Below are 20,306 nucleotides of genomic sequence, written 5' to 3'. Positions count from 1 at the left end.
GGGTCTAAGATAGGGGACACAATTGATCACAAAATTTATATTACCTCACAATAAGGTTCCAAGTTTCCACTTCCGTTATTAATTTGATCAGTTCTGACACCAGGGATTTAGCGCCATTTTTTTTTACCTTTTGGATGTAGATAGGTATTGACCAGGATTAGTTCTTGTCTGTTGGTTCCCGATATTGATATTTCCAACTGAACTACAGTGATCCCGTTTTCCGTTCCCGAAGTGATTTTCTTTAGCAGTTATTTTGCATGATTTATTGTTTGTATCGAGGTGTATATAGTTAGTCCACCTTTCTCATGTCCAAATTTTGAAGTTCTCCTTGCTGGGAGGTGGAATGTTTTGAAGCCCTGCAGATGGAACGGTTCTGCTAACCAGGTTTCTTGTAGCAGAATTAAGTCATAGTGCTGAAAGTGTAACAATAAATCTTTATTGGTGGTTTTTGCACCTAGTCCGTTTATACTCCAGGAACACAGTTTTAGCGGCGGATTTGTGTTTGGGGAGCTACTGATTGGCTCTTCGGATTGTCAGCGGCCAGACTGTCTGGTATTTATTGTTTTTGCGATCCAGTCCCATTCTTGATTTGGGATCAGTACAAAAATCATAGGTCGCACGCTACTCCACCATTACAGCGTGTGTACCCCAGGAGCATCACGGTAGATGTTGTTTTCTCAAAGCGGGTGCGCTTAACAAAGTTCCGAAGTGTGATGCATGGTTGCAGGCCAACTCTGGACACCGGTGTTTCTGAATTTTTGTCCTTCATCAGCAGAGTGTAGGATGAGTGTCAGGGGTTGCTGTGCAGGCTGCCAAAGTGTTATCAGGTTTGGTACCTCTCCAGGCGCGTAGGGCGTTACCTGAGCTCGTCAGCTCGAAGGCTCAAGGGAGCCGTAGTTACGTACAAAGTTCATAGGTCGCACACTACTCCAACATTACAGCGTGTGTACCCCAGGAGCATCACGGTAGATGTTGTTTTCTCAAAGCGGGTGCGCTTAACAAAGTTCCGAAGTGTGATGCATGGTTGCAGGCCAACTCTGGACACCGGTGTTTCTGGATTTTTGTCCTTCATCAGCAGAGTGTAGGATGAGTGTCAGGGGTTGCTGTGCAGGCTGCCAAAGTGTTCTCAGGTATGGTACCTCTCCAGGCGCGTAGGGCGTTACCTGAGCTCGTCAGCTCGAAGGCTCAAGGGAGCCGTAGTTACGTACAAAGTTCATAGGTCGCACGCTACTCCACCATTACAGCGTGTGTACCCCAGGAGCATCACGGTAGATGTTGTTTTCTCAAAGCGGGTGCGCTTAACAAAGTTCCGAAGTGTGATGCATGGTTGCAGGCCAACTCTGGACACCAGTGTTTCTGGATTTTTGTCCTTCATCAGCAGAGTGTAGGATGAGTGTCAGGGGTTGCTGTGCAGGCTGCCAAAGTGTTATCAGGTATGGTACCTCTCCAGGCGCGTAGGGCGTTACCTGAGCTCGTCAGCTCGAAGGCTCAAGGGAGCCGTAGTTACGTACAAAGTTCATAGGTCGAACGCTACTCCACCATTACAGCGTGTGTACCCCAGGAGCATCACGGTAGATGTTGTTTTCTCAAAGCGGGTGCGCTTAACAAAGTTCCGAAGTGTGATGCATGGTTGCAGGCCAACTCTGGACACCGGTGTTTCTGGATTTTTGTCCTTCATCAGCAGAGTGTAGGATGAGTGTCAGGGGTTGCTGTGCAGGCTGCCAAAGTGTTATCAGGTATGGTACCTCTCCAGGCGCGTAGGGCGTTACCTGAGCTCGTCAGCTCGAAGGCTCAAGGGAGCCGTAGTTACGTACAAAGTTCATAGGTCGCACGCTACTCCACCATTACAGCGTGTGTACCCCAGGAGCATCATGGTAGATGTTGTTTTCTCAAAGCGGGTGCGCTTAACAAAGTTCCGAAGTGTGATGCATGGTTGCAGGCCAACTCTGGACACCGGTGTTTCTGGATTTTTGTCCTTCATCAGCAGAGTGTAGGATGAGTGTCAGGGGTTGCTGTGCAGGCTGCCAAAGTGTTATCAGGTATGGTACCTCTCCAGGCGCGTAGGGCGTTACCTGAGCTCGTCAGCTCGAAGGCTCAAGGGAGCCGTAGTTACGTACAAAGTTCATAGGTCGCACGCTACTCCACCATTACAGCGTGTGTACCCCAGGAGCATCACGGTAGATGTTGTTTTCTCAAAGCGGGTGCGCTTAACAAAGTTCCGAAGTGTGATGCATGGTTGCAGGCCAACTCTGGACACCGGTGTTTCTGGATTTTTGTCCTTCACCAGCAGAGTGTAGGATGAGTGTCAGGGGTTGCTGTGCAGGCTGCCAAAGTGTTATCAGGTATGGTACCTCTCCAGGCGCGTAGGGCGTTACCTGAGCTCGTCAGCTCGAAGGCTCAAGGGAGCCGTAGTTACGTACAAAGTTCATAGGTCGCACGCTACTCCACCATTACAGCGTGTGTACCCCAGGAGCATCACGGTAGATGTTGTTTTCTCAAAGCCGGTGCGCTTAACAAAGTTCCGAAGTGTGATGCATGGTTGCAGGCCAACTCTGGACACCGGTGTTTCTGGATTTTTGTCCTTCATCAGCAGAGTGTAGGATGAGTGTCAGGGGTTGCTGTGCAGGCTGCCAAAGTGTTATCAGGTATGGTACCTCTCCAGGCGCGTAGGGCGTTACCTGAGCTCGTCAGCTCGAAGGCTCAAGGGAGCCGTAGTTACGTACAAAGTTCATAGGTCGCACGCTACTCCACCATTACAGCGTGTGTCCCCCAGGAGCATCACGGTAGATGTTGTTTTCTCAAAGCGGGTGCGCTTAACAAAGTTCCGAAGTGTGATGCATGGTTGCAGGCCAACTCTGGACACCGGTGTTTCTGGATTTTTGTCCTTCATCAGCAGAGTGTAGGATGAGTGTCAGGGGTTGCTGTGCAGGCTGCCAAAGTGTTATCAGGTATGGTACCTCTCCAGGCGCGTAGGGCGTTACCTGAGCTCGTCCGCTCGAAGGCTCAAGGGGGCCGAAGTTACGTACAAAGTTCATAGGTCGCACGCTACTCCACCATTACAGCGTGTGTACCCCAGGAGCATCACGGTAGATGTTGTTTTCTCAAAGCGGGTGCGCTTAACAAAGTTCCGAAGTGTGATGCATGGTTGCAGGCCAACTCTGGACACCGGTGTTTCTGGATTTTTGTCCTTCATCAGCAGAGTGTAGGATGAGTGTCAGGGGTTGCTGTGCAGGCTGCCAAAGTGTTATCAGGTATGGTACCTCTCCAGGCACGTAGGGCGTTACCTGAGCTCGTCAGCTCGAAGGCTCAAGGGAGCCGTAGTTACGTACAAAGTTCATAGGTCGCACGCTACTCCACCATTACAGCGTGTGTACCCCAGGAGCATCACGGTAGATGTTGTTTTCTCAAAGCGGGTGCGCTTAACAAAGTTCCGAAGTGTGATGCATGGTTGCAGGTCAACTCTGGACACCGGTGTTTCTGGATTTTTGTCCTTCATCAGCAGAGTGTAGGATGAGTATCAGGGGTTGCTGTGCAGGCTGCCAAAGTGTTATCAGGTATGGTACCTCTCCAGGCGCGTAGGGCGTTATCTGAGCTCGTCAGCTCGAAGGCTCAAGGGAGCCGTTGTTACGTACAAAGTTCATAGGTCGCACGCTACTCCACCATTACAGCGTGTGTACCCCAGGAGCATCACGGTAGATGGTGTTTTCTCAAAGCGGGTGCGCTTAACAAAGTTCCGAAGTGTGATGCATGGTTGCAGGCCAACTCTGGACACCGGTGTTTCTGGATTTTTGTCCTTCATCAGCAGAGTGTAGGATGAGTGTCAGGGGTTGCTGTGCAGGCTGCCAAAGTGTTATCAGGTATGGTACCTCTCCAGGCGCGTAGGGCGTTACCTGAGCTCGTCAGCTCGAAGGCTCAAGGGAGCCGTAGTTACGTACAAAGTTCATAGGTCGCACGCTACTCCACCATTACAGCGTGTGTACCCCAGGAGCATCACGGTAGATGTTGTTTTCTCAAAGCGGGTGCGCTTAACAAAGTTCCGAAGTGTGATGCATGGTTGCAGGCCAACTCTGGACACTGGTGTTTCTGGATTTTTGTCCTTCATAAGCAGAGTGTAGGATGAGTGTCAGGGGTTGCTGTGCAGGCTGCCAAAGTGTTATCAGGTATGGTACCTCTCCAGGCGCGTAGGGCGTTACCTGAGCTCGTCAGCTCGAAGGCTCAAGGGAGCCGTAGTTACGTACAAAGTTCATAGGTCGCACGCTACTCCACCATTACAGCGTGTGTACCCCAGGAGCATCACGGTAGATGTTGTTTTCTCAAAGCGGGTGCGCTTAACAAAGTTCCGAAGTGTGATGCATGGTTGCAGGCCAACTCTGGACACCGGTGTTTCTGGATTTTTGTCCTTCATCAGCAGAGTGTAGGATAAGTTGAAGGGGTTGCTGTGCAGGCTGCCAAAGTGTTATCAGGTATGGTACCTCTCCAGGCGCGTAGGGCGTTACCTGAGCTCGTCAGCTCGAAGGCTCAAGGGGGCCGTAGTTACGTACAAAGTTCATAGGTCGCACGCTACTCCACCATTACAGCGTGTGTACCCCAGGAGCATCACGGTAGATGTTGTTTTCTCAAAGCGGGTGCGCTTAACAAAGTTCCGAAGTGTGATGCATGGTTGCAGGCCAACTCTGGACACCGGTGTTTCTGGATTTTTGTCCTTCATCAGCAGAGTGTAGGATGAGTGTCAGGGGTTGCTGTGCAGGCTGCCAAAGTGTTATCAGGTATGGTACCTCTCCAGGCACGTAGGGCGTTACCTGAGCTCGTCAGCTCGAAGGCTCAAGGGAGCCGTAGTTACGTACAAAGTTCATAGGTCGCACGCTACTCCACCATTACAGCGTGTGTACCCTAGGAGCATCACGGTAGATGTTGTTTTCTCAAAGCGGGTGCGCTTAACAAAGTTCCGAAGTGTGATGCATGGTTGCAGGTCAACTCTGGACACCGGTGTTTCTGGATTTTTGTCCTTCATCAGCAGAGTGTAGGATGAGTATCAGGGGTTGCTGTGCAGGCTGCCAAAGTGTTATCAGGTATGGTACCTCTCCAGGCGCGTAGGGCGTTACCTGAGCTCGTCAGCTCGAAGGCTCAAGGGAGCCGTAGTTACGTACAAAGTTCATAGGTCGCACGCTACTCCACCATTACAGCGTGTGTACCCCAGGAGCATCACGGTAGATGGTGTTTTCTCAAAGCGGGTGCGCTTAACAAAGTTCCGAAGTGTGATGCATGGTTGCAGGCCAACTCTGGACACCGGTGTTTCTGGATTTTTGTCCTTCATCAGCAGAGTGTAGGATGAGTGTCAGGGGTTGCTGTGCAGGCTGCCAAAGTGTTATCAGGTATGGTACCTCTCCAGGTGCGTAGGGCGTTACCTGAGCTCGTCAGCTCGAAGGCTCAAGGGAGCCGTAGTTACGTACAAAGTTCATAGGTCGCACGCTACTCCACCATTACAGCGTGTGTACCCCAGGAGCATCACGGTAGATGTTGTTTTCTCAAAGCGGGTGCGCTTAACAAAGTTCTGAAGTGTGATGCATGGTTGCAGGCCAACTCTGGACACCGGTGTTTCTGGATTTTTGTCCTTCATCAGCAGAGTGTAGGATGAGTGTCAGGGGTTGCTGTGCAGGCTGCCAAAGTGTTATCAGGTATGGTACCTCTCCAGGCGCGTAGGGCGTTACCTGAGCTCGTCAGCTCGAAGGCTCAAGGGAGCCGTAGTTACGTACAAAGTTCATAGGTCGCACGCTACTCCACCATTACAGCGTGTGTACCCCAGGAGCATCACGGTAGATGTTGTTTTCTCAAAGCGGGTGCGCTTAACAAAGTTCCGAAGTGTGATGCATGGTTGCAGGCCAACTCTGGACACCGGTGTTTCTGGATTTTTGTCCTTCACCAGCAGAGTGTAGGATGAGTGTCAGGGGTTGCTGTGCAGGCTGCCAAAGTGTTATCAGGTATGGTACCTCTCCAGGCGCGTAGGGCGTTACCTGAGCTCGTCAGCTCGAAGGCTCAAGGGAGCCGTAGTTACGTACAAAGTTCATAGGTCGCACGCTACTCCACCATTACAGCGTGTGTACCCCAGGAGCATCACGGTAGATGTTGTTTTCTCAAAGCCGGTGCGCTTAACAAAGTTCCGAAGTGTGATGCATGGTTGCAGGCCAACTCTGGACACCGGTGTTTCTGGATTTTTGTCCTTCATCAGCAGAGTGTAGGATGAGTGTCAGGGGTTGCTGTGCAGGCTGCCAAAGTGTTATCAGGTATGGTACCTCTCCAGGCGCGTAGGGCGTTACCTGAGCTCGTCAGCTCGAAGGCTCAAGGGAGCCGTAGTTACGTACAAAGTTCATAGGTCGCACGCTACTCCACCATTACAGCGTGTGTCCCCCAGGAGCATCACGGTAGATGTTGTTTTCTCAAAGCGGGTGCGCTTAACAAAGTTCCGAAGTGTGATGCATGGTTGCAGGCCAACTCTGGACACCGGTGTTTCTGGATTTTTGTCCTTCATCAGCAGAGTGTAGGATGAGTGTCAGGGGTTGCTGTGCAGGCTGCCAAAGTGTTATCAGGTATGGTACCTCTCCAGGCGCGTAGGGCGTTACCTGAGCTCGTCCGCTCGAAGGCTCAAGGGGGCCGTAGTTACGTACAAAGTTCATAGGTCGCACGCTACTCCACCATTACAGCGTGTGTACCCCAGGAGCATCACGGTAGATGTTGTTTTCTCAAAGCGGGTGCGCTTAACAAAGTTCCGAAGTGTGATGCATGGTTGCAGGCCAACTCTGGACACCGGTGTTTCTGGATTTTTGTCCTTCATCAGCAGAGTGTAGGATGAGTGTCAGGGGTTGCTGTGCAGGCTGCCAAAGTGTTATCAGGTATGGTACCTCTCCAGGCACGTAGGGCGTTACCTGAGCTCGTCAGCTCTAAGGCTCAAGGGAGCCGTAGTTACGTACAAAGTTCATAGGTCACACGCTACTCCACCATTACAGCGTGTGTACCCCAGGAGCATCACGGTAGATGTTGTTTTCTCAAAGCGGGTGCGCTTAACAAAGTTCCGAAGTGTGATGCATGGTTGCAGGTCAACTCTGGACACCGGTGTTTCTGGATTTTTGTCCTTCATCAGCAGAGTGTAGGATGAGTATCAGGGGTTGCTGTGCAGGCTGCCAAAGTGTTATCAGGTATGGTACCTCTCCAGGCGCGTAGGGCGTTATCTGAGCTCGTCAGCTCGAAGGCTCAAGGGAGCCGTTGTTACGTACAAAGTTCATAGGTCGCACGCTACTCCACCATTACAGCGTGTGTACCCCAGGAGCATCACGGTAGATGGTGTTTTCTCAAAGCGGGTGCGCTTAACAAAGTTCCGAAGTGTGATGCATGGTTGCAGGCCAACTCTGGACACCGGTGTTTCTGGATTTTTGTCCTTCATCAGCAGAGTGTAGGATGAGTGTCAGGGGTTGCTGTGCAGGCTGCCAAAGTGTTATCAGGTATGGTACCTCTCCAGGCGCGTAGGGCGTTACCTGAGCTCGTCAGCTCGAAGGCTCAAGGGAGCCGTAGTTACGTACAAAGTTCATAGGTCGCACGCTACTCCACCATTACAGCGTGTGTACCCCAGGAGCATCACGGTAGATGTTGTTTTCTCAAAGCGGGTGCGCTTAACAAAGTTCCGAAGTGTGATGCATGGTTGCAGGCCAACTCTGGACACCGGTGTTTCTGGATTTTTGTCCTTCATAAGCAGAGTGTAGGATGAGTGTCAGGGGTTGCTGTGCAGGCTGCCAAAGTGTTATCAGGTATGGTACCTCTCCAGGCGCGTAGGGCGTTACCTGAGCTCGTCAGCTCGAAGGCTCAAGGGAGCCGTAGTTACGTACAAAGTTCATAGGTCGCACGCTACTCCACCATTACAGCGTGTGTACCCTATGAGCATCACGGTAGATGTTGTTTTCTCAAAGCGGGTGCGCTTAACAAAGTTCCGAAGTGTGATGCATGGTTGCAGGTCAACTCTGGACACCGGTGTTTCTGGATTTTTGTCCTTCATCAGCAGAGTGTAGGATGAGTGTCAGGGGTTGCTGTGCAGGCTGCCAAAGTGTTATCAGGTATGGTACCTCTCCAGGTGCGTAGGGCGTTACCTGAGCTCGTCAGCTCGAAGGCTCAAGGGAGCCGTAGTTACGTACAAAGTTCATAGGTCGCACGCTACTCCACCATTACAGCGTGTGTACCCCAGGAGCATCACGGTAGATGTTGTTTTCTCAAAGCGGGTGCGCTTAACAAAGTTCTGAAGTGTGATGCATGGTTGCAGGCCAACTCTGGACACCGGTGTTTCTGGATTTTTGTCCTTCATCAGCAGAGTGTAGGATGAGTGTCAGGGGTTGCTGTGCAGGCTGCCAAAGTGTTATCAGGTATGGTACCTCTCCAGGCGCGTAGGGCGTTACCTGAGCTCGTCAGCTCGAAGGCTCAAGGGAGCCGTAGTTACGTACAAAGTTCATAGGTCGCACGCTACTCCACCATTACAGCGTGTGTACCCCAGGAGCATCACGGTAGATGTTGTTTTCTCAAAGCGGGTGCGCTTAACAAAGTTCCGAAGTGTGATGCATGGTTGCAGGCCAACTCTGGACACCGGTGTTTCTGGATTTTTGTCCTTCATCAGCAGAGTGTAGGATGAGTGTCAGGGGTTGCTGTGCAGGCTGCCAAAGTGTTATCAGGTATGGTACCTCTCCAGGCGCGTAGGGCATTACCTGAGCTCGTCAGCTCGAAGGCTCAAGGGAGCCGTAGTTACGTACAAAGTTCATAGGTCGCACGCTACTCCACCATTACAGCGTGTGTACCCCAGGAGCATCAAGGTAGATGTTGTTTTCTCAAAGCGGGTGCGCTTAACAAAGTTCCGGAATGTGATGCGTGGTTGCAGGCCAACTCTGGACACCGGTGTTTCTGGATTTTTGTCCTTCATCAGCAGAGTGTAGGATGAGTGTCAGGGGTTGCTGTGCAGGCTGCCAAAGTGTTATCAGGTATGGTACCTCTCCAGGCGCGTAGGGCGTTACCTGAGCACGTCAGCTCGAAGGCTCAAGGGAGCCGTAGTTACGTACAAAGTTCATAGGTCACACGCTACTCCACCATTACAGCGTGTGTACCCCAGGAGCATCACGGTAGATGTTGTTTTCTCAAAGCGGGTGCGCTTAACAAAGTTCCGAAGTGTGATGTATGGTTGCAGGCCAACTCTGGACACCGGTGTTTCTGGATTTTTGTCCTTCATCAGCAGAGTGTAGGATGAGTGTCAGGGGTTGCTGTGCAGGCTGCCAAAGTGTTATGAGGTATGGTACCTCTCCAGGCGCGTAGGGCGTTACCTGAGCTCGTCAGCTCGAAGGCTCAAGGGGGCCGTAGTTACGTACAAAGTTCATAGGTCGCACGCTACTCCACCATTACAGCGTGTGTACCCCAGGAGCATCATGGTAGATGTTGTTTTCTCAAAGCGGGTGCACTTAACAAAGTTCCGAGGTGTGATGCATGGTTGCAGGCCAACTCTGGACACCGGTGTTTCTGGATTTTTGTCCTTCATCAGCAGAGTGTAGGATGAGTGTCAGGGGTTGCTGTGCAGGCTGCCAAAGTGTTATCAGGTATGGTACCTCTCCAGGCGCGTAGGGCGTTACCTGAGCTCGTCAGCTCGAAGGCTCAAGGGAGCCGTAGTTACGTACAAAGTTCATAGGTCGCACGCTACTCCACCATTACAGCGTGTGTACCCCAGGAGCATCACGGTAGATGTTGTTTTCTCAAAGCGGTGCGCTTAACAAATTTCCGAAGTGTGATGCATGGTTGCAGGCCAACTCTGGACACCGGTATTTCTGGATTTTTGTCCTTCATCAGAAGAGTGTAGGATGAGTGTCAGGTGTTGCTGTGCAGGCTGCCAAAGTGTTATCAGGTATGGTACCTCTCCAGGCGCGTAGGGCGTTACCTGAGCTCGTCAGCTCGAAGGCTCAAGGGAGCCGTAGTTACGTACAAAGTTCATAGGTCGCACGCTACTCCACCATTACAGCGTGTGTACCCCAGGAGCATCACGGTAGATGTTGATTTCTCAAAGCGGGTGCGCGTAACAAAGTTCCGAAGTGTGATGCATGGTTGCAGGCCAACTCTGGACACCGGTGTTTCTGGATTTTTGTCCTTCATCAGCAGAGTGTAGCATGAGTGTCAGGGGTTGCTGTGCAGGCTGCCAAAGTGTTATCAGGTATGGTACCTCTCCAGGCGCGTAGGGCGTTACCTGAGCACGTCAGCTCGAAGGCTCAAGGGAGCCGTAGTTACGTACAAAGTTCATAGGTCACACGCTACTCCACCATTACAGCGTGTGTACCCCAGGAGCATCACGGTAGATATTGTTTTCTCAAAGCGGGTGCGCTTAACAAAGTTCCGAAGTGTGATGCATGGTTGCAGGCCAACTCTGGACACCGGTGTTTCTGGATTTTTGTCCTTCATCAGCAGAGTGTAGGATGAGTGTCAGGGGTTGCTGTGCAGGCTGCCAAAGTGTTATCAGGTATGGTACCTCTCCAGGCGCGTAGGGCGTTACCTGAGCTCGTCAGCTCGAAGGCTCAAGGGGGCCGTAGTTACGTACAAAGTTCATAGGTCGCACGCTACTCCACCATTACAGCGTGTGTACCCCAGGAGCATCATGGTAGATGTTGTTTTCTCAAAGCGGGTGCACTTAACAAAGTTCCGAAGTGTGATGCATGGTTGCAGGCCAACTCTGGACACCGGTGTTTCTGGATTTTTGTCCTTCATCAGCAGAGTGTAGGATGAGTGTCAGGGGTTGCTGTGCAGGCTGTCAAAGTGTTATCAGGTATGGTACCTCTCCAGGCGCGTAGGGCGTTACCTGAGCTCGTCAGCTCGAAGGCTCAAGGGAGCCGTAGTTACGTACAAAGTTCATAGGTCGCACGCTACTCCACCATTACAGCGTGTGTACCCCAGGAGCATCACGGTAGATGTTGTTTTCTCAAAGCGGTGCGCTTAACAAATTTCCGAAGTGTGATGCATGGTTGCAGGCCAACTCTGGACACCGGTGTTTCTGGATTTTTGTCCTTCATCAGAAGAGTGTAGGATGAGTGTCAGGGGTTGCTGTGCAGGCTGCCAAAGTGTTATCAGGTATGGTACCTCTCCAGGCGCGTAGGGCGTTACCTGAGCTCGTCAGCTCGAAGGCTCAAGGGAGCCGTAGTTACGTACAAAGTTCATAGGTCGCACGCTACTCCACCATTACAGCGTGTGTACCCCAGGAGCATCACGGTAGATGTTGTTTTCTCAAAGCGGGTGCGCTTAACAAAGTTCCGAAGTGTGATGCATGGTTGCAGGCCAACTCTGGACACCGGTGTTTCTGGATTTTTGTCCTTCATCAGCAGAGTGTAGCATGAGTGTCAGGGGTTGCTGTGCAGGCTGCCAAAGTGTTATCAGGTATGGTACCTCTCCAGGCGCGTAGGGCGTTACCTGAGCTCGTCAGCTCGAAGGCTCAAGGGAGCCGTAGTTACGTACAAAGTTCATAGGTCGCACGCTACTCCACCATTACAGCGTGTGTACCCCAGGAGCATCACGGTAGATGTTGTTTTCTCAAAGCGGGTGCGCTTAACAAAGTTCCGAAGTGTGATGCATGGTTGCAGGCCAACTCTGGACACCGGTGTATCTGTATTTTTGTCCTTCATCAGCAGAGTGTAGGATGAGTGTCAGGGGTTGCTGTGCAGGCTGCCAAAGTGTTATCAGGTATGGTACCTCTCCAGGCGCGTAGGGCGTTACCTGAGCTCGTCAGCTCGAAGGCTCAAGGGAGCCGTAGTTACTTACAAAGTTCATAGGTCGCACGCTACTCCACCATTACAGCGTGTGTACCCCAGGAGCATCACGGTAGATGTTGTTTTCTCAAAGCGGGTGCGCTTAACAAAGTTCCGAAGTGTGTTGCATGGTTGCAGGCCAACTCTGGACACCGGTGTTTCTGGATTTTTGTCCTTCATCAGCAGAGTGTAGGATGAGTGTCAGGGGTTGCTGTGCAGGCTGCCAAAGTGTTATCAGGTATGGTACCTCTCCAGGCGCGTAGGACGTTACCTGAGCTCGTCAGCTCGAAGGCTCAAGGGAGCCGTAGTTACGTACAAAGTTCATAGGTCGCACGCTACTCCACCATTACAGCGTGTGTACCCCAGGAGCATCACGGTAGATGTTGTTTTCTCAAAGCGGGTGCGCTTAACAAAGTTCCGAAGTGTGATGCATGGTTGCAGGCCAACTCTGGACACCGGTGTTTCTGGATTTTTGTCCTTCATCAGCAGAGTGTAGCATGAGTGTCAGGGGTTGCTGTGCAGGCTGCCAAAGTGTTATCAGGTATGGTACCTCTCCAGGCGCGTAGGGCGTTACCTGAGCTCGTCAGCTCGAAGGCTCAAGGGAGCCGTAGTTACGTACAAAGTTCATAGGTCGCACGCTACTCCACCATTACAGCGTGTGTACCCCAGGAGCATCACGGTAGATGTTGTTTTCTCAAAGCGGGTGCGCTTAACAAAGTTCCGAAGTGTGATGCATGGTTGCAGGCCAACTCTGGACACCGGTGTATCTGTATTTTTGTCCTTCATCAGCAGAGTGTAGGATGAGTGTCAGGGGTTGCTGTGCAGGCTGCCAAAGTGTTATCAGGTATGGTACCTCTCCAGGCGCGTAGGGCGTTACCTGAGCTCGTCAGCTCGAAGGCTCAAGGGAGCCGTAGTTACTTACAAAGTTCATAGGTCGCACGCTACTCCACCATTACAGCGTGTGTACCCCAGGAGCATCACGGTAGATGTTGTTTTCTCAAAGCGGGTGCGCTTAACAAAGTTCCGAAGTGTGTTGCATGGTTGCAGGCCAACTCTGGACACCGGTGTTTCTGGATTTTTGTCCTTCATCAGCAGAGTGTAGGATGAGTGTCAGGGGTTGCTGTGCAGGCTGCCAAAGTGTTATCAGGTATGGTACCTCTCCAGGCGCGTAGGACGTTACCTGAGCTCGTCAGCTCGAAGGCTCAAGGGAGCCGTAGTTACGTACAAAGTTCATAGGTCGCACGCTACTCCACCATTACAGCGTGTGTACCCCAGGAGCATCACAGTAGATGTTCTTTTCTCAAAGCGGGTGCGCTTAACAAAGTTCCGAAGTGTGATGCATGGTTGCAGGCCAACTCTGGACACCGTTGTTTCTGGATTTTTGTCCTTCATCAGCAGAGTGTAGGATGAGTGTCAGGGGTTGCTGTGCAGGCTGCCAAAGTGTTATCAGGTATGGTACCTCTCCAGGCGCGTAGGGCGTTACCTGAGCTCGTCAGCTCGAAGGCTCAAGGGAGCCGTAGTTACGTACAAAGTTCATAGGTCGCACGCTACTCCACCATTACAGCGTGTGTACCCCAGGAGCATCACGGTAGATGTTGTTTTCTCAAAGCGGGTGCGCTTAACAAAGTTCCGAAGTGTGATGCATGGTTGCAGGCCAACTCTGGACACCGGTGTTTCTGGATTTTTGTCCTTCATCAGCAAAGTGTAGGATGAGTGTCAGGGGTTGCTGTGCAGGCTGCCAAAGTGTTATCAGGTATGGTACCTCTCCAGGCGCGTAGGGCGTTACCTGAGCTCGTCAGCTCGAAGGCTCAAGGGAGCCGTAGTTACGTACAAAGTTCATAGGTCGCACGCTACTCCACCATTACAGCGTGTGTACCCCAGGAGCATCACGGTAGATGTTGTTTTCTCAAAGCGGGTGCGCTTAACAAAGTTCCGAAGTGTGATGCATGGTTGCAGGCCAACTCTGGGCACCGGTGTTTCTGGATTTTTGTCCTTCATCAGCAGAGTGTAGGATGAGTGTCAGGGGTTGCTGTGCAGGCTGCCAAAGTGTTATCAGGTATGGTACCTCTCCAGGCGCGTAGGGCGTTACCTGAGCTCGTCAGCTCGAAGGCTCAAGGGAGCCGTAGTTACGTACAAAGTTCATAGGTCGCACGCTACTCCACCATTACAGCGTGTGTACCCCAGGAGCATCACGGTAGATGTTGTTTCCTCAAAGCGGGTGCGCTTAACAAAGTTCCGAAGTGTGATGCATTGTTGCTGGCCAACTCTGGACACCGGTGTTTCTGGATTTTTGTCCTTCATCAGCAGAGTGTAGGATGAGTGTCAGGGGTTGCTGTGCAGGCTGCCAAAGTGTTATCAGGTATGGTACCTCTCCAGGCGCGTAGGACGTTACCTGAGCTCGTCAGCTCGAAGGCTCAAGGGAGCCGTAGTTACGTACAAAGTTCATAGGTCGCACGCTACTCCACCATTACAGCGTGTGTACCCCAGGAGCATCACGGTAGATGTTGTTTTCTCAAAGCGGGTGCGCTTAACAAAGTTCCGAAGTGTGATGCATGGTTGCAGGCCAACTCTGGACACCGGTGTTTCTGGATTTTTGTCCTTCATCAGCAGAGTGTAGGAAGAGTGTCAGGGGTTGCTGTGCAGGCTGCCAAAGTGTTATCAGGTATGGTACCTCTCCAGGCGCGTAGGGCGTTACCTGAGCTCGTCAGCTCGAAGGCTCAAGGGAGCCGTAGTTACGTACAAAGTTCATAGGTCGCACGCTACTCCACCATTACAGCGTGTGTACCCCAGGAGCATCACTGTAGATGTTGTTTTCTCAAAGCGGGTGCGCTTAACAAAGTTCCGAAGTGTGATGCATGGTTGCAGGCCAACTCTGGACACCGGTGTTTCTGGATTTTTGTCCTTCATCAGAAGAGTGTAGGATGAGTGTCAGGTGTTGCTGTGCAGGCTGCCAAAGTGTTATCAGGTATGGTACCTCTCCAGGCGCGTAGGGCGTTACCTGAGCTCGTCAGCTCGAAGGCTCAAGGGAGCCGTAGTTACGTACAAAGTTCATAGGTCGCACGCTACTCCACCATTACAGCGTGTGTACCCCAGGAGCATCACGGTAGATGTTGATTTCTCAAAGCGGGTGCGCGTAACAAAGTTCCGAAGTGTGATGCATGGTTGCAGGCCAACTCTGGACACCGGTGTTTCTGGATTTTTGTCCTTCATCAGCAGAGTGTAGCATGAGTGTCAGGGGTTGCTGTGCAGGCTGCCAAAGTGTTATCAGGTATGGTACCTCTCCAGGCGCGTAGGGCGTTACCTGAGCACGTCAGCTCGAAGGCTCAAGGGAGCCGTAGTTACGTACAAAGTTCATAGGTCACACGCTACTCCACCATTACAGCGTGTGTACCCCAGGAGCATCACGGTAGATATTGCTTTCTCAAAGCGGGTGCGCTTAACAAAGTTCCGAAGTGTGATGCATGGTTGCAGGCCAACTCTGGACACCGGTGTTTCTGGATTTTTGTCCTTCATCAGCAGAGTGTAGGATGAGTGTCAGGGGTTGCTGTGCAGGCTGCCAAAGTGTTATCAGGTATGGTACCTCTCCAGGCGCGTAGGGCGTTACCTGAGCTCGTCAGCTCGAAGGCTCAAGGGGGCCGTAGTTACGTACAAAGTTCATAGGTCGCACGCTACTCCACCATTACAGCGTGTGTACCCCAGGAGCATCATGGTAGATGTTGTTTTCTCAAAGCGGGTGCACTTAACAAAGTTCCGAAGTGTGATGCATGGTTGCAGGCCAACTCTGGACACCGGTGTTTCTGGATTTTTGTCCTTCATCAGCAGAGTGTAGGATGAGTGTCAGGGGTTGCTGTGCAGGCTGTCAAAGTGTTATCAGGTATGGTACCTCTCCAGGCGCGTAGGGCGTTACCTGAGCTCGTCAGCTCGAAGGCTCAAGGGAGCCGTAGTTACGTACAAAGTTCATAGGTCGCACGCTACTCCACCATTACAGCGTGTGTACCCCAGGAGCATCACGGTAGATGTTGTTTTCTCAAAGCGGTGCGCTTAACAAATTTCCGAAGTGTGATGCATGGTTGCAGGCCAACTCTGGACACCGGTGTTTCTGGATTTTTGTCCTTCATCAGAAGAGTGTAGGATGAGTGTCAGGGGTTGCTGTGCAGGCTGCCAAAGTGTTATCAGGTATGGTACCTCTCCAGGCGCGTAGGGCGTTACCTGAGCTCGTCAGCTCGAAGGCTCAAGGGAGCCGTAGTTACGTACAAAGTTCATAGGTCGCACGCTACTCCACCATTACAGCGTGTGTACCCCAGGAGCATCACGGTAGATGTTGTTTTCTCAAAGCGGGTGCGCTTAACAAAGTTCCGAAGTGTGATGCATGGTTGCAGGCCAACTCTGGACACCGGTGTTTCTGGATTTTTGTCCTTCATCAGCAGAGTGTAGCATGAGTGTCAGGGGTTGCTGTGCAGGCTGCCAAAGTGTTATCAGGTATGGTACCTCTCCAGGCGCGTAGGGCGTTACCTGAGCTCGTCAGCTCGAAGGCTCAAGGGAGCCGTAGTTACGTACAAAGTTCATAGGTCGCATGCTACTCCACCATTACAGCGTGTGTACCCCAGGAGCATCACGGTAGATGTTGTTTTCTCAAAGCGGGTGCGCTTAACAAAGTTCCGAAGTGTGATGCATGGTTGCAGGCCAACTCTGGACACCGGTGTATCTGTATTTTTGTCCTTCATCAGCAGAGTGTAGGATGAGTGTCAGGGGTTGCTGTGCAGGCTGCCAAAGTGTTATCAGGTATGGTACCTCTCCAGGCGCGTAGGGCGTTACCTGAGCTCGTCAGCTCGAAGGCTCAAGGGAGCCGTAGTTACTTACAAAGTTCATAGGTCGCACGCTACTCCACCATTACAGCGTGTGTACCCCAGGAGCATCACGGTAGATGTTGTTTTCTCAAAGCGGGTGCGCTTAACAAAGTTCCGAAGTGTGTTGCATTGTTGCAGGCCAACTCTGGACACCGGTGTTTCTGGATTTTTGTCCTTCATCAGCAGAGTGTAGGATGAGTGTCAGGGGTTGCTGTGCAGGCTGCCAAAGTGTTATCAGGTATGGTACCTCTCCAGGCGCGTAGGACGTTACCTGAGCTCGTCAGCTCGAAGGCTCAAGGGAGCCGTAGTTACGTACAAAGTTCATAGGTCGCACGCTACTCCACCATTACAGCGTGTGTACCCCAGGAGCATCACAGTAGATGTTCTTTTCTCAAAGCGGGTGCGCTTAACAAAGTTCCGAAGTGTGATGCATGGTTGCAGGCCAACTCTGGACACCGTTGTTTCTGGATTTTTGTCCTTCATCAGCAGAGTGTAGGATGAGTGTCAGGGGTTGCTGTGCAGGCTGCCAAAGTGTTATCAGGTATGGTACCTCTCCAGGCGCGTAGGGCGTTACCTGAGCTCGTCAGCTCGAAGGCTCAAGGGAGCCGTAGTTACGTACAAAGTTCATAGGTCGCACGCTACTCCACCATTACAGCGTGTGTACCCCAGGAGCATCACGGTAGATGTTGTTTTCTCAAAGCGGGTGCGCTTAACAAAGTTCCGAAGTGTGATGCATGGTTGCAGGCCAACTCTGGACACCGGTGTTTCTGGATTTTTGTCCTTCATCAGCAAAGTGTAGGATGTGTGTCAGGGGTTGCTGTGCAGGCTGCCAAAGTGTTATCAGGTATGGTACCTCTCCAGGCGCGTAGGGCGTTACCTGAGCTCGTCAGCTCGAAGGCTCAAGGGAGCCGTAGTTACGTACAAAGTTCATAGGTCGCACGCTACTCCACCATTACAGCGTGTGTACCCCAGGAGCATCACGGTAGATGTTGTTTTCTCAAAGCGGGTGCGCTTAACAAAGTTCCGAAGTGTGATGCATGGTTGCAGGCCAACTCTGGGCACCGGTGTTTCTGGATTTTTGTCCTTCATCAGCAGAGTGTAGGATGAGTGTCAGGGGTTGCTGTGCAGGCTGCCAAAGTGTTATCAGGTATGGTACCTCTCCAGGCGCGTAGGGCGTTACCTGAGCTCGTCAGCTCGAAGGCTCAAGGGAGCCGTAGTTACGTACAAAGTTCATAGGTCGCACGCTACTCCACCATTACAGCGTGTGTACCCCAGGAGCATCACGGTAGATGTTGTTTCCTCAAAGCGGGTGCGCTTAACAAAGTTCCGAATTGTGATGCATGGTTGCTGGCCAACTCTGGACACCGGTGTTTCTGGATTTTTGTCCTTCATCAGCAGAGTGTAGGATGAGTGTCAGGGGTTGCTGTGCAGGCTGCCAAAGTGTTATCAGGTATGGTACCTCTCCAGGCGCGTAGGACGTTACCTGAGCTCGTCAGCTCGAAGGCTCAAGGGAGCCGTAGTTACGTACAAAGTTCATAGGTCGCACGCTACTCCACCATTACAGCGTGTGTACCCCAGGAGCATCACGGTAGATGTTGTTTTCTCAAAGCGGGTGCGCTTAACAAAGTTCCGAAGTGTGATGCATGGTTGCAGGCCAACTCTGGACACCGGTGTTTCTGGATTTTTGTCCTTCATCAGCAGAGTGTAGGAAGAGTGTCAGGGGTTGCTGTGCAGGCTGCCAAAGTGTTATCAGGTATGGTACCTCTCCAGGCGCGTAGGGCGTTACCTGAGCTCGTCAGCTCGAAGGCTCAAGGGAGCCGTAGTTACGTACAAAGTTCATAGGTCGCACGCTACTCCACCATTACAGCGTGTGTACCCCAGGAGCATCACTGTAGATGTTGTTTTCTCAAAGCGGGTGCGCTTAACAAAGTTCCGAAGTGTGATGCATGGTTGCAGGCCAACTCTGGACACCGGTGTTTCTGGATTTTTGTCCTTCATCAGCAGAGTGTAGGATGAGTGTCAGGGGTTGCTGTGCAGGCTGCCAAAGTGTTATCAGGTATAGTACCTCTCCAGGCGCGTAGGGCGTTACCTGAGCTCGTCAGCTCGAAGGCTCAAGGGGGCCGTAGTTACGTACAAAGTTCATAGGTCGCACGCTACTCCACCATTACAGCGTGTGTACCCCAGGAGCATCACGGTAGATGTTGTTTTCTCAAAGCGGGTGCGCTTAACAAAGTTCCGAAGTGTGATGCATGGTTGCAGGCCAACTCTGGACACCGGTGTTTCTGGATTTTTGTCCTTCATCAGCAGAGTGTAGGATGAGTGTCAGGGGTTGCTGTGCAGGCTGCCAAAGTGTTATCAGGTATGGTACCTCTCCAGGCACGTAGGGCGTTACCTGAGCTCGTCAGGTCGAAGGCTCAAGGGAGCCGTAGTTACGTACAAAGTTCATAGGTCGCACGCTACTCCACCATTACAGCGTGTGTACCCCAGGAGCATCACGGTAGATGTTGTTTTCTCAAAGCGGGTGCGCTTAACAAAGTTCCGAAGTGTGATGCATGGTTGCAGGTCAACTCTGGACACCGGTGTTTCTGGATTTTTATCCTTCATCAGCAGAGTGTAGGATGAGTGTCAGGGGTTGCTGTGCAGGCTGCCAAAGTGTTATCAGGTATGGTACCTCTCCAGGCGCGTAGGGCGTTACCTGAGCTCGTCAGCTCGAAGGCTCAAGGGAGCCGTAGTTACGTACAAAGTTCATAGGTCGCACGCTACTCCACCATTACAGCGTGTGTACCCCAGGAGCATCACGGTAGATGGTGTTTTCTCAAAGCGGGTGCGCTTAACAAAGTTCCGAAGTGTGATGCATGGTTGCAGGCCAACTCTGGACACCGGTGTTTCTGGATTTTTGTCCTTCATCAGCAGAGTGTAGGATGAGTGTCAGGGGTTGCTGTGCAGGCTGCCAAAGTGTTATCAGGCATGGTGCCTCTCCAGAAGCGTAGGGCGTTACCTGAGCTCGTCAGCTCGAAGGCTCAAGGGAGCCGTAGTTACGTACAAAGTTCATAGGTCGCACGCTACTCCACCATTACAGCGTGTGTACCCCAGGAGCATCACGGTAGATGTTGTTTTCTCAAAGCGGGTGCGCTTAACAAAGTTCCGAAGTGTGATGCATGGTTGCAGGCCATCTCTGGACACCGGTGTTTCTGGATTTTTATCCTTCATCAGCAGAGTGTAGGATGAGTGTCAGGGGTTGCTGTGCAGGCTGCCAAAGTGTTATCAGGTATGGTACCTCTCCAGGCGCGTAGGGCGTTACCTGAGCTCGTCAGCTCGAAGGCTCAAGGGAGCCGTAGTTACGTACAAAGTTCATAGGTCGCACGCTACTCCACCATTACAGCGTGTGTACCCCAGGAGCATCACGGTAGATGTTGTTTTCTCAAAGCGGGTGCGCTTAACAAAGTTCCGAAATGTGATGCATGGTTGCAGGCCAACTCTGGACACCGGTGTTTCTGGATTTTTGTCCTTCATCAGCAGAGTGTAGGATGAGTGTCAGGGGTTGCTGTGCAGGCTGCCAAAGTGTTATCAGGTATGGTACCTCTCCAGGCGCGTAGGGCGTTACCTGAGCTCGTCAGCTCGAAGGCTCAAGGGAGCCGTAGTTACGTACAAAGTTCATAGG

The sequence above is a fragment of the Lissotriton vulgaris genome, chromosome 4_1, assembly GCF_964263255.1.
Source record: "Lissotriton vulgaris chromosome 4_1, aLisVul1.2, whole genome shotgun sequence".
Classification (NCBI taxonomy): domain Eukaryota; kingdom Metazoa; phylum Chordata; class Amphibia; order Caudata; family Salamandridae; genus Lissotriton; species Lissotriton vulgaris.
Note: the sequence above shows the minus strand (reverse complement) of the source record.